The sequence below is a fragment of the Phascolarctos cinereus genome, unplaced genomic scaffold (genome assembly GCF_003287225.1).
Source record: "Phascolarctos cinereus isolate Bilbo 61053 unplaced genomic scaffold, phaCin_HiC Scaffold_1;HRSCAF=81, whole genome shotgun sequence".
NCBI classification, from domain to species: domain Eukaryota; kingdom Metazoa; phylum Chordata; class Mammalia; order Diprotodontia; family Phascolarctidae; genus Phascolarctos; species Phascolarctos cinereus.
Window position 1 is genome coordinate 171,531,752 of NW_027555514.1, and position 13,034 is coordinate 171,544,785.

Here is a 13,034-nt window from a genome sequence, read left to right on the forward strand (position 1 = left end):
TTAGGGGAAATGTTCCATGTAGGATTGATTTTCTAAGACGAATCAGTTAAACCTCAAAGGATCTGATTGTGCAATAATATTAATTCTATGAAAACTCCTACTATTTCCAGTGGGAATTTTTCTGCAGAACAGCTGAATCAGATTTTCAATTCTATATAAAAGCAAAGTCTTGTGGGAGGTGGGGTAAGGTTAGGAGGAATGGAGAAGTGGAAGCCACTAGCAGGCTCTGCTATTCGAAGAAAATAATTATGACTCAATATATTACCACATAGACTAATTCAATTATCTGCATAGCTATGACATTTGGATTTCAAGAATGATCCTAATAAATGCAACACCAATTAACTCTGTCCTTTGTTTCATGGTCCTTCTCTATTCTAAATCACACTGGAAACCACATTAAGGTTCCTAAAGACACTCCTACTTTTTAAAGCAACAGTGGTATTATTTTTTCAGTTTCTTCTTCCTGGGTCCTCTATAATACCTTCAGATTATTGATCACCACCATAAGTCTTTGTGACTTAAGACATCCAGAATACAATTCTTAGCTCTTTTCCCTCTTGGCTCTCTGGGTTTTCCTACAGGAGGAGTTTTTAACCTCAAGTCCATGAACTTGTTATTTTTAATTTGATAATGGGTTTTTTTTCTTTTGTAATGCTATACTATAAATGTCTCCTATGTCAGTTCAGTATCAAAACAAAACAAAACAAAACTTCTGACAGTGACAGGGTCTCTAGAACAAATTATAAAAGACACAAGGAAAAATAAGAATTTCTTTATCCCTTATGCTTCCCTCTCTATAAACCAGGACAGTTGAAAATAGCCATTTTCACCTATCCATGTATGGCATACAAAAATTTATTAAAACTATTCCACCTTGCTTTTCAGTTCATTACAATGGAGAACTCTCCCTAAGAAATCTTGGTCAACACAAGTTAAATATGGCCAAGATGAATGAACAGTTCATTTTCTTCCATGTCTCTTTCAATATTTAATTTCACCATAGTGGATAGTGGTTTGTTGGGTACCATGCTGTAGATTCTCTGCATGATGAAGCGACGAAGTTGGCACACCACTCTGAGATACACTAGTTGTCAGAGACCTTAAACCTCTAAAATTGGTGGCTGCTTTAGACAAGTCACTTAACCTCTGTAAGTCTCAGTTTCTTCAGTATGAGATCATTGGTCTTTAAGATCTCTTCCAGCTCCACACTCTATGTTACTATGTTGTTTCTACTCTCGGTACAGAGTTACATGCTTAGGTAGTGCTTTAAATGCCCATGTGCAAGTGAGCCTTATACAAATTCCTGTGGGGTTCCTATACAAATTGCTGCAGACTGTTCTCACTTTGGCACCTGAGAAATAGGTAAGCAGAGAGAAGGAGTTTCTCCAGTTAGGTCTGCCAGAAAATAAGGATGTAGGTCTGGTCCCCTGTTTCTGAGGGAGGTAAAGAAACATCCAAAACTTGATCACTTCTTTCTGCCACTCCAACATTCCAAGGAGGACAAAGCCATAAGATGATGCTGGCTTTTTCACATGAGTTAAAATAATAGCCGAGCATGGTTATCTGATCAGAAGAGCCTCTTCCATTGTATTTGAGAACAGAATTGAACCAAGGTAATATTTTGAAATGGGAGTGCTCTCACTCCCTTTTCTAGACCTCTCTCCCACATTCTGGGACCAATCCCCAGATTCTTAAGCTCCTATTCTGTCTTATGTCTCCCCAAAGATCCCCATATAGGTCTGCCTTCCCTTACTAATGACACTTGAGGTTCATCACTCAGCAGGAAAATCACAGGAATCACTAGGTCACTGTGGAATATTTTAAATTGTTGAAGGAAATACAGACATCCTGACATCTATGAACTAGCTCAAGATGATTTACAATTTCAACATTAGGACACACTACTTTCCTTTCAAAGTTCTCATACATTAGAGATATGTTTGTATTTACTTGTACTTTTGACTACATCAGTAACTTCTCCAACTTGTTAATTTGCCATGCCATATATTTGCAGAGGTGGGGTTTTGGTGGCTGCTATGATAAAAAAGCTAGTTCTGTGCAAAAATCAACATGAAACAGAAAATAAGGGTGTCAGTGCACAACCTGATTCCAAAGTTTGAGAAGGTGTGAAGAACCCAACAATGTACATATCCCATTAATAACTGCAGTTATTTAAGAATGAAATAAAAATGTTATTTCAATTTTTGTGTTTTTCTAAATGCCTACTAGTTTGTTAGGTCATAAGTATTTATTATGAACTGACTACTTAATAAGCCTTAGTTATTTCTTTTGACCTAAAGGTGCTATGAAAAAATTACTAAGGCACTAAGGATGCCATGAACCGAGAAAGTTTGGAAACCTCTGCTCTACCACATTACACACTCCAAATTCTCTACCTACTCTGATAATCAAAATTCTTATTCAGTGCAGCAGATCTCAACTATGAGGTAAGAAGGTAAAATGTTAAAAATTTTTACAATTGCATGATGATAGTTCTCTAAGCTCCTTAGTGTTTACTTACAAAACCCAAACTAATCTCTAGTTATCATAATTTTAGACAATATGCACGAAATGGATGGAAAATTATCTTCCTGTTAAATTGCCCCACTTGCCTCTCTCAGTAAGGCTTCTCCTGGCAAAGGAAATACAAATTGCTTCTCTTACATCACAAACCAGGAAACTCAATATGACATTCGCTCACTTCTTTTGTGCACTGAGTTGATATACAAATCTTCCAAATTCAAGAATCACAGATTAGTGTGATTAGTTTCAAAAGAGACCTTAAAAGATCATTTGGAGCAGATCTCTGCCTTTACGTAGGTAAAAACAGCTTTATTTTCATTTCAGAGATGTGGCAACTAAAGCCTGAGTGATGAAGTTAATTTTGTGTAAAATCTCCCACATCTACATTCTTCTCCATAGTACTGCCAATACTATCTTAATATAGGCCCCCATCAATCACCTGTAAATAGTACTTTAACCTCTTACCCAATGGGCAATTTCTCACTTCCAGAATCACTCACTTTCCAATCCATCCTCTCCAACCAATGCCAAGCTGTCTTTTCCATATACCACATTGATCATGACACCTAACTTCTCTGCCTTTGCATAAAATAAAGTATTTTTATGTAGTAGATTAAGAATCAGAAATCCTTAAATAATCATTGTATCTTGGTTATCTTATAATATATTGGCTTCAGTTACCTCATGTAAAATGATGGGGATCTTTCGCTATTTTAATAGTCTCAGCTGAGAAGTGATGAAGTAGATACACTAGATATACTGAGACAACAGTAGAGAAGGGAAGAGTGTGAGATTATTTTGGAAGTAGAATTAATTTTGGCAGCTGTTTGGATGTAGGAGAGGTGTAGAAGATGACCACTGGGTTGTGAAAATGAGAAGAATGGCAGTATCCTTGACAGAACAGAGAGGTTTAGAGGGAAGGATTTGGGGGAAATCTCAAAAATGTGTTCTGTTTTGTACATGCTATGGTTGAGACAGCCAGAAACATCCATCCAACAGTCAGAAATTTGGGACTGCAGTTCAAAGCAAGATTAGGTCTAGAAATGTAAGTCATCTACATAGAGAAGTTTAATCTTCGGAATCTGCGGCAGTCATCAAGACAGTAAATGTATAAGAAGAGGGTAAAGACAGAGTACTGGTGAAGGATTAGGGCATGAGTCTTCAAAGAAGACTTAGAAAGATCAGTCACATAGGTAGAAACAGGACAGAGCAGTACTACCACTGGACACCCAGGCAGTAGAGAGTATTCAGAGAGAGGGGATGTATAACATGAAGAGCTCAAGAATTAGAAGAACTAAGAAAAGCCCATTTCATTTACCAATAAAGAGATGATAGATGGTCTTGGAAAGAGCAGTTTTAATTGAGTAGTGGGAATGAAAGACAGGTTTTGCCAGGGGTTAAGGAGACTGGGATATGGGGAATATAGGCAATTGCTATAGTCAGCTTTTTCTAAAAGTATGACTGAAAGTGTCAAGAGAAAGAGAAAAAGACTTGTATGATCTGATGAGTGAAAAAAGCAGAACCCTGAAAATAATATTCATGATGAATCAAAGTGACAAGCATTTATTAAGTACCTATTATATGCTGGTCACTGTACTAAATTCTGGACGTATAATTATGCATAGTATCCCTCTGTCCTCAAGGAGCTCAGGGGACAACATACAAACAAGGTATATACAGTATAAATTGGAGGTAACAGACTACAACAATATAAGTGAAAAGAAGCCAACTATAGTTTCTTTGTTGGTTGGTTTTGCTTAACTTGGTTAAAAGTAAAGAATTACTGGGTGGGAAACTGGGGTGCTGTATCTTGAAATGACTGATACGAAATAAGGCAAAATAAAATGTTTTTAAAACTTTTTTAAAAGTTTTTTTTTAATAGTTTAAAGGGCAGCTAGGTGGTACGGTGGAGCACTGGGCCTGAAGTCAGGAGGACCTGAGTTCAAATTCAGCATCAAACACATAACACTCACTAGCTGCTTGACTCTGGCAAGTCACTTAACCCCAGGTGCCTAACCAAAAAAAAAAAAGTTTATTTCCTACATCCATTTATTCACCAGCTTGGCCTCCTTTTCTTCCTTCCTTCTTTCCTCACCCAAGCTGGAAGTAGAGTGGTCATTCAAGACCTTAATCACATTGCTGATCAACACTGAAGCTTTGACAGGCTGCATTTCCACTCTGGGCTGGCTTGCAGTTTAGGCAAGCTCCCTTAGGCAGCCTAGTTCCCTCCCCTCTTCCCCCTGGCCCTTGGAATTGTGATAACCAGATTTAGTGCTACCACCCAATCAGCTATAGCCCTACTACACCTCAGAACTCCCAAGCTCTAGGGATCCACCAGCCTCGGCCTCCACAGTACCAGGAACTACAGGTATGCTCCACCACGCTTGGAGCACTGTTTCTTTACAAATAAATTTGAATGTTTAAAATTGAATCAAGGCCAAGGGCACTTGAAAGAAAACAGCATTGCTTCAGCTCTAAACTAGGATAAATAATGCTGCTTGTTGAATGTCGTTCTGACACCTATTTGAAATGTGTGAAAGGAAAAGGGTTTCTTCTCTTTATAAAGACTCCTGGCACTTTTGGTTTGTGGCTTCTTACACTGAAGTGGATTTTTTAAAAGAGTATCTATCTCTAATGATCGTTAGCATTTCCTGACAAAAGTTCACCAGACTGCTAGATTATATTTCTAATAAGTAATTCTCACCCTACCATTATCTGTGTATAACAGTTCATCCATATCAGACTCTTGTTATTTGCCACTGCATGGAGACTTGTTCAGTAAATGCTATGGCCATACATTCTTGAAATATTTACCATAGAAAGTTCCACCCATCTTGGACTGATATGCACTCGAAGAAAGTAAACTGCATGAGAAAAGGAAGTATACTTTTAATAAGGCTAGTTTTCAGGGAACAAAAATTTAGCCATCCTACATTATATCAAAATATTATAAGAAAATCACTTACCTAACCCCACCAAATTAGCAGGAGAAAGTTTAAATTCTGTGTTAGTGTTTGTTTAACTCCTTAAACATGGATGATGAAGCATACTGCTGGCCTGAACAATATCACAAGTTTCCTGAATTGTTAATATATAGTAATAGATAACTGGTAATACATAGCAATATATAGTAAAATTACATCATATTACATTATGCATATGAATAATATAATATATTATATATACTGCATATATACATTATAATTACATATTATAATTAATATACAATATTAATTATACAAATTAGTGGCCAACTGTTGCTAATTCATATGCCTTATAGAGGAATGTGACCATGTCACTCCCTACTCATCACATGTAGAGAACAATTTGAATTAAGACTATAGCTTCTTCAGGCACCCTATACTACAAAGGCTGTCCCTTGTCTGGAAGGCACATCCACCTTGCCTTTGTGTATATCTCTAGCTTCTAGCAAAAAAAATTAAACAAACAAACAAACAATCTGGGGCAACTAGTTGGTGTAGTGGATACAGCACTAGCCCTGGATTCAGGAGGACCTGAGTTCAAATCCAGCCTCAGATTCTTGACACTTACTAGCTGTGTGTCCCTGGGTAAGTCACTTAACCCTATTGCCTAGCAAAAAATAAAAAATCACTAGCTTACTTCAAAGCAAATCATATGTGCTGCCTCCTATGGGAAGTCTTTCCTGATCTTTCCAGTTAATGTTTTTTACATATAAATGTTGTGTGGGAACAATAGAAAGAAAACTTCTTGGGGACACAATGATTTGTTTTTGTCTCTGTATCCCCTGAATATAGCATAATGCCTTGTACATAGCCAATCAGTAAATGTTTAGCTGAATTGAATTGAATGATGCCCACCCAGGTCAAATGTTCAATTTCCAGATGGACTGGCTACCTTCATTTTGCAATTCCTTATGTTTTCCACATGTCATACTCAAAGCAAGAGAAAGATTGTGTGAATGGAGAAGCACTAATTTATTCTACTAATAGAAAAAATAACCCAATATACATACATACCCTCCTGATACCAAGTATATTTTTCCTACGTGAAGGACTGCACACTAATGAACTACAGAATTTGGTACAACAAGAAGCTCAGAAGTATTTTGTCACTGAATCTTCCCAAGTTAGCAAACTGAGTATTTTTCATTTCTTCTATGTCATCTCTTCCACCTACTGAAGGCAGTTCAACACGATGGCAGTTTCATGTGTTCTTAATCAGACATCTTTGGCTTTATCATTCCCTCTTGAAGAATGGAAAATGGCTAGGATCATCAAGACAGAGAATAAGCAACTTTATAAACCTTTAGTACTAAACCACAATTCCCTACTTTCTTTTAATTTCCTCTGCTAACTTCTAGTCAAAGGCAGAAAGGTGCCAAGAGGAAAAGAAATGCCTACGTGAGTAATAAGCTCAATCATCAAGTTTCAAAATTGTTGACAGAGAAAAGCAAGGAACTCTCCCTCAACTCAGGACGGAACATTTTAGGAGGGACAATGACAAAATGGAATCCAACTAGGATGGTGAAGAGGGTGGATTTTATGTCATAGAAATGAAAGAAACTGGAATTGTATAGTCTGAAGAATGGAAAATGAAGGGGGAGCTGTGTAAAGTGGTAAAGGAAACTCTCTTCTCTTTGGGTTATCATTACACTGCAGTTGGTTTTCTTCTCACCTTCCTGAAGGCTCCATCTCATTGTTCTTAGCTGAATTACCACTCAGGTCTGATACTTAAAGATAATAAGTGGCGTATCTATAGTTTCTGTTTGGCTCCCAAAGGTTTAACTGATTTCAATGCACTTGATTCACAGATCTGTATATCTAGCCTCAGTCTCTCTAGAGTTCTAGTCTAGAATTATAAGCTGCTTATCCCAGAGAGATCTCAAACCTGAAGGTGAAGAGGGAGGGGAGGGGTGACAGAATAAAACACACAAGGAAGAGGCAGATGGTGAGATGGCCTGAGTAGATGAGTCAATAAGATATTAAGCTGAAGCTTGGTTTGGTATCAAGGACCACCTAGTAAAGAGTGGACTAAGTAGATTAGTTTGCATATACTTAGCAACTGGTTGGTCCCTATGACTTGAGCTCCAAAGATGACAGGATTAAGTTCCCTTGGGACTGAGAAGTGGATTCTAGAAGTCTGAGTACCAATTCTGTGGGAAAGTAGCATCCAGATGGGGAGGAGCAGATCACTGCCAGCAGGCAAATTTCCAATCTTCTTTCCACTCACACATATAACACCTGTCTCCCCTATCTACTCTGTGAATCAGTGACACTGGCCTTCTTACTCTTCTGATTAAGACATCACTTATCTCTTGGCTCCTGGCATTCTCTCTGTCTCCTATACTTGGGATGCTCTCTACTTCCTTATTTCTGCCTCCTAGCTTTCCTGGCTTCCTTCCTAACTAAATCCCACCTCCTATAGAAAGCCTTTCCCAACCCCTCTTAATTCTAGTTGCTTCCCTCCATTAATTATTTCTTATTTATCTTGTATATAGCTTGTTCATACATATTTGCTTATGTCCTGCATTAGATAGTGAGTTCCTTGAGGGCAGGTGCTGTCTTTTGCCTTTCTTTGTACAATATAACCAGCATTTAAAAAGTGCCTGGCACTTAGTAAGTACTTAATAAATGTTAACTGACTGTTATCCTTGACTCAAATTACAATTCTATCCTACCAAGGTAATACCTAACTCCTCCAACTTTTTTTGGAGAAGGTGGGGAAAAGGTCTAGGGTCTTTTTTTATTATCTACTCCTGGCCTAAGGCTTTTCTTTAAAAACTTTGTTAAATAAGATATTACTGTGTTAAAATGGCAACTCAAAATACAATCATAAATATATCAGGAATGAGATGGAATCATAACTTTTGAGTAACTCAAGTCAAAGTCACTGTTTTCAAAATAAGATTCCTATTTTGACACATGAAAGATTTTCTCCAAATTTTCCAAAAAACATATTTTCTCTCCATTTAAGATAACATTATGTCAATATTATATTAATTGCTGAAGTTGTTTAATGGAAGTTTTAAAAAATTAACAAACACACATGTGTACACAAACGCATGACCTTTTAATTTTTAATCTACAGCAGAAGTTTTCAAAAGGGCTAAAATATGCATGCAAATGATCTTTAAAAAAGAACAAAACTATCTGTATTAGGTCACAATGGATGACTCTTTTATACAAAATGAAAGGATGATGAATGTCACTGAAATTCTTCAGGGCATCCAAGGAAGTGTCAGCATGTAGGTTACTATGACAACTTAAATTATAGAAAATCTCTTCCTTTAGTACCAAGTTGCTTTGTTTGTACCATCATTTCAAGCTGTTTCAAAACTGTGCAAATGATTTTCTGTGCCAATAACCAATACCTCTTTATAACAGTTTTATTTGGGAACCTCCCACCCTAAAATAAATTACAAGCATATAAAACCCATGTAGGGCACAGTAGACCTGCCTCAAACAGGAAAATGGGGAAAAAAATGTTTCAAACAGAACTTCTGAGAATATCCATATGCAAATTGTGAAATGATTGATTACAGCCAGATGGTTCATGCTAGGAACTGTAAGGAAATTACTCTCTTGGAAATTTTGAAGTCTGATTATAGATGTTCATCATTATTTTCTAAAGAAAACTTTTATTTGTGTGTATAAAAAGAAAAAGAAAAGCTCAGCGATATGTTGACCTGAAACAGAAGGAAATAATATATAATGATCTCATATTATTTCACCTTCTCCTGCTTTCTTCAGTTAATATGGATTTAAAGATAATTGCTCTCAGACGGCTTCACCTTAATAAACTTGGTAAATGTCTTATAAATAAAGTGAAGATTATTTGTTTCCATCAATATTCTATAAAAGAAAAGGGCATAAAAGGGGAAAAGTACAGAGGACATAATTAAATGGAGATGTTTAGGTTGTAATATTATTTTATGTAATATATAATTTTTAAGTTATGTAATATTTATGTAATACTAAAATTTTTTTTAATTTTCATGCTAAAAGTTTACTTTTGGGGCTCAGAATTTCAATATATGTCAATAGAAAAGATTCTAGCTGTCACTAGCAATGAAACACAAACCAAAAATCAAATAGGGATACATTTTACTCAACTCCAGTGGTTCCTTGTGACCTTCCCTCCAAGATCAAATATAAAATCCTCTGGCATTCAGAGTCCTTCATAACCAACGCATTCCCCTCCAATCTTGTTAGGTCCTTATTCCTTACCCCTCTAACTCCCCCCTCATTTCTATCTAATGACATGGACCTTCTTACTCTTATACAAAAAAGATGCTCTATCTCTAGACTCTGGGCATTTTCACTGACTGTCCCTCATACATGCATGGAATGCTCTCCTTCCTCATCTCTGTCTCCTACTGGCTTCTTTCAAGACCCAGGCAAAATCCCATCTTCTACAGGAGGCCTTTCCTAATTCCTTTTAATTCTAGTACCTTCTCTCTGAAGCTTATTTTCTATTTATCCTATATGTACCTTTTTGGTACATAGCTGTCTACCATGTTATCTCTGCCATTAGATTAAGGACAAGGACTTTTAACTTTCTTTGTATCCTCACCACTTATAGTGCCTGGCACATAGTAAACACTTAACATGTGTTTATTGACTGACTAAATATTAGATAATAAAATTGATTATTAGAAAAGGAGAGAAACCAGCATGGATTCACTAGCAAAGTTTGTCATGCCAAGTTAATCTTGATTTTCATTTATTTTATAAAGTTCCTAGACCATCATATCAAGGAAATGCTGTAGACATAGCATAACCATTTTTCAGCAATTTGACAAAGTTTCTTAAGATATTATATATGTGGAAAAATGTAAACTAGATTACAAGTACTATTAACTGGCTGAACCATATTCAAAGTACTGAGTAGTAGATTAATGAAAGTCTAGAGAAAAATCTCTAGTAATATACTATAGAGCTCTATCTTGGGCATGTTTTGATTTATGAATGATTCAGTTCAAGACAAAGAAGGTATGCTTATCAAAAGTTTTTAATAGGCTAGAATAATAGGCCAAATATAACAAGATTAATGAGATAAAAGAATAGCTCTAGAGATACAGGATGAAAACCTGAGAGGATATTAGGGTCTAGTGAAAACTTTTTAAAGATCAGAGAGAATTAGGCAGTAGGGAAGAATCCAGTACATAGTGACAGACTGAAGTTTAAGGAAGAGGATTACTTCAGCAGGCAAGCTACTGAAGATGAGGTACATGAGATTATGGGTACATGTGGAGGGGATTTCATAAAGTAGGCTCTGCAGTGTTCTAGGGTTTGATACAATCAGAATAGTGTTACAAAAAAGGACCTCCTGAGAAACCTCACCATCTAAATGGCTTCTTCTATTTGGACTCTGTCCTAGCATCTCCCACAATAGTGACAAATATGCATAAGTACAGAGTTATAGAGTTGTTAAATAAAGCTACGTTTATTTTTTTAACCTCTTTCAGTGAATCATATAGTCTTGGCATATACATGGGAGATACTTTATTTGAAAGGGTGCTTTTAAGCAGGTATTCTTAAAACAGTCAACACATAATAAGCACAGTGTTTTTCTCCACACGTCAATTTTCTAATTATACAGATGTCATCTGATGGAAAATGGAAGAGCCTGTTTCCTTCTCATCTTAATCAAGGATGAACTCAACACATGGGTAAAATGTTCTCATCAACATTATGTAGAGATGAGACAGTAGGCATATGTGTCCAATAACATCATTTGGTTAAGGGTCAGAAAACAACATGGAGTATGGGAAGGAGAGAAGTGTACAATGAAGCTCGAAAGACAGGTTGGGGTCATTTTGTAAAAGGTTCTAGAAACTAAACAGAAGAGTTTATATCTGTTCACAGGGAAACATGGGGGCTCACTGAGCAGAGCAAGGACACGATCAGATCTGTGCCAAAGGAAAGACACTTTGGCAGCTGTGAGGACAACAGATCGGATGGGTGAGAAATTTGAGGCAGAAAAAACAATTAGAAGGCCAGGGGAAGATGTGATAAGGGCTTGAACTATTATGTGAGTAGACAGACATAGGATGAGAGATATTGTGGAGGGAGAAACAAGAACTTTAGCAATCAGTTACCCAAGTAATAATCACCAGGTCTATGATGGGCATGAGTAGTCTATATCACATTAAAAGTGAGGCACTGAATAGGAAAGCATTAGATATGTAGGACTACAAGTAAATAGGCCAGTCAAGAGTTAGAGATAACTGATGAATGCCCCATTTGTCCTGTTAGTATTTGTGTGGTCGAGAAATCTAGAAGAAATTCCCTAAATACACTGAATGAACTCCCTATTGAGGATTTAGGGGAAAACAGAGACAAGAGTCTCACACCCAATAAGAGGGTGTGGCTGGATTTCAATCTTCACTGCTAAAGGGTGTACCTGTATCAAAGTATAGCACTGATACATAAAATACATTCCATCTTATTTATTAGTTTGTGCTAGATCTCATGAAGAAGGCATTTTAAAAATAAAATCAGTGCTCCCAAAAGAGCACTTAATCGGTATTATTTTCATTAGTCAATTGTTTGCTAATTAATTCTGGCTCTCTGTAATACCAGCTGTCAGCAACATATTTTGTACTAGAACAACTCAATATCATTAGTAAATTAATTCACCAGTTAATCAATCAATCAATAAACATTTACTAAGCACCTACTATGTGACAGTCACTGTGCTAGGAGCTAGACGTACAAAAAGCAAAACACCTTTTTGCTTCCCTGCCCTAAATGAGTTTGCAAACTAATGGAGGAAACAGCATGAAAACCAATATATACCAAGCAAGCCTCATGCAGGAAAAATGGGAAATGATTAACAGAAGGAAGGCATTAGAATTAAGAGGGGTTGAGGAAGGCTTCCAGTAAAAGATGGGATTTTACTTGGGACTTAAAGGAAACCGAGGAAATCAGAAGGTGGGGCTGAGGAGAAAGAACATTCCAGCCACATGGGACAGCCAGGGAAAATCCCCAGAACCTTAGTACTGTTCACATAACTCTGAAAATAAGAGACCTGAAGTACTGGGAGTCTTTGGGATCAAATTTCTCATGTTAAAGAATATAGTTTAATAAAGTTTTAAAACATTAAGAAATTCTAAGATCTCTTACTCTGAAAGTTTACTGCCACTAAAAGATGTGAAGTTTGTTCAAAAAATTATTCATTTACGAGAACCAAATTATTTTCTCTTCTAGGATCCATAACCAAATTTTGTGTGTGTGTGTGTGTGTGTGTGTGTGAGAGAGAGAGAGAGAGAGAGAGAGAGAGAGAGAGAGAGAGAGAGAGAGAGAGAGAGCATACAAAAAGCAAATGGAAAATCATCTGCTATGAGTACAATGTAACAGAATGTACTAGAGATTTAGAAAGAATTCTTCCCTCCTCACTTAAGGAGGCTAATAGGGCAGTTCAACAACAAGGCTATAGACATCTTGGGTCTTGGTTATCTGTCAGTGACTAAGACTTACTAATTTTTCACTATTCTAGGCCTTCAAAATTGAGCACTACTTCCA

The 13,034-nt window shown here is 36.7% G+C and overlaps 1 protein-coding gene across 3 annotated transcripts in view; it reads right to left on the reverse strand.

Moving 5' to 3' along the window:
• The window catches only part of RASSF8 (Ras association domain family member 8), a 111,852-nt gene that overhangs the window by 56,382 nt on the left and 42,436 nt on the right, over nucleotides 1–13,034 (reverse strand). The gene's annotated exons all lie outside the window — the stretch shown is intronic.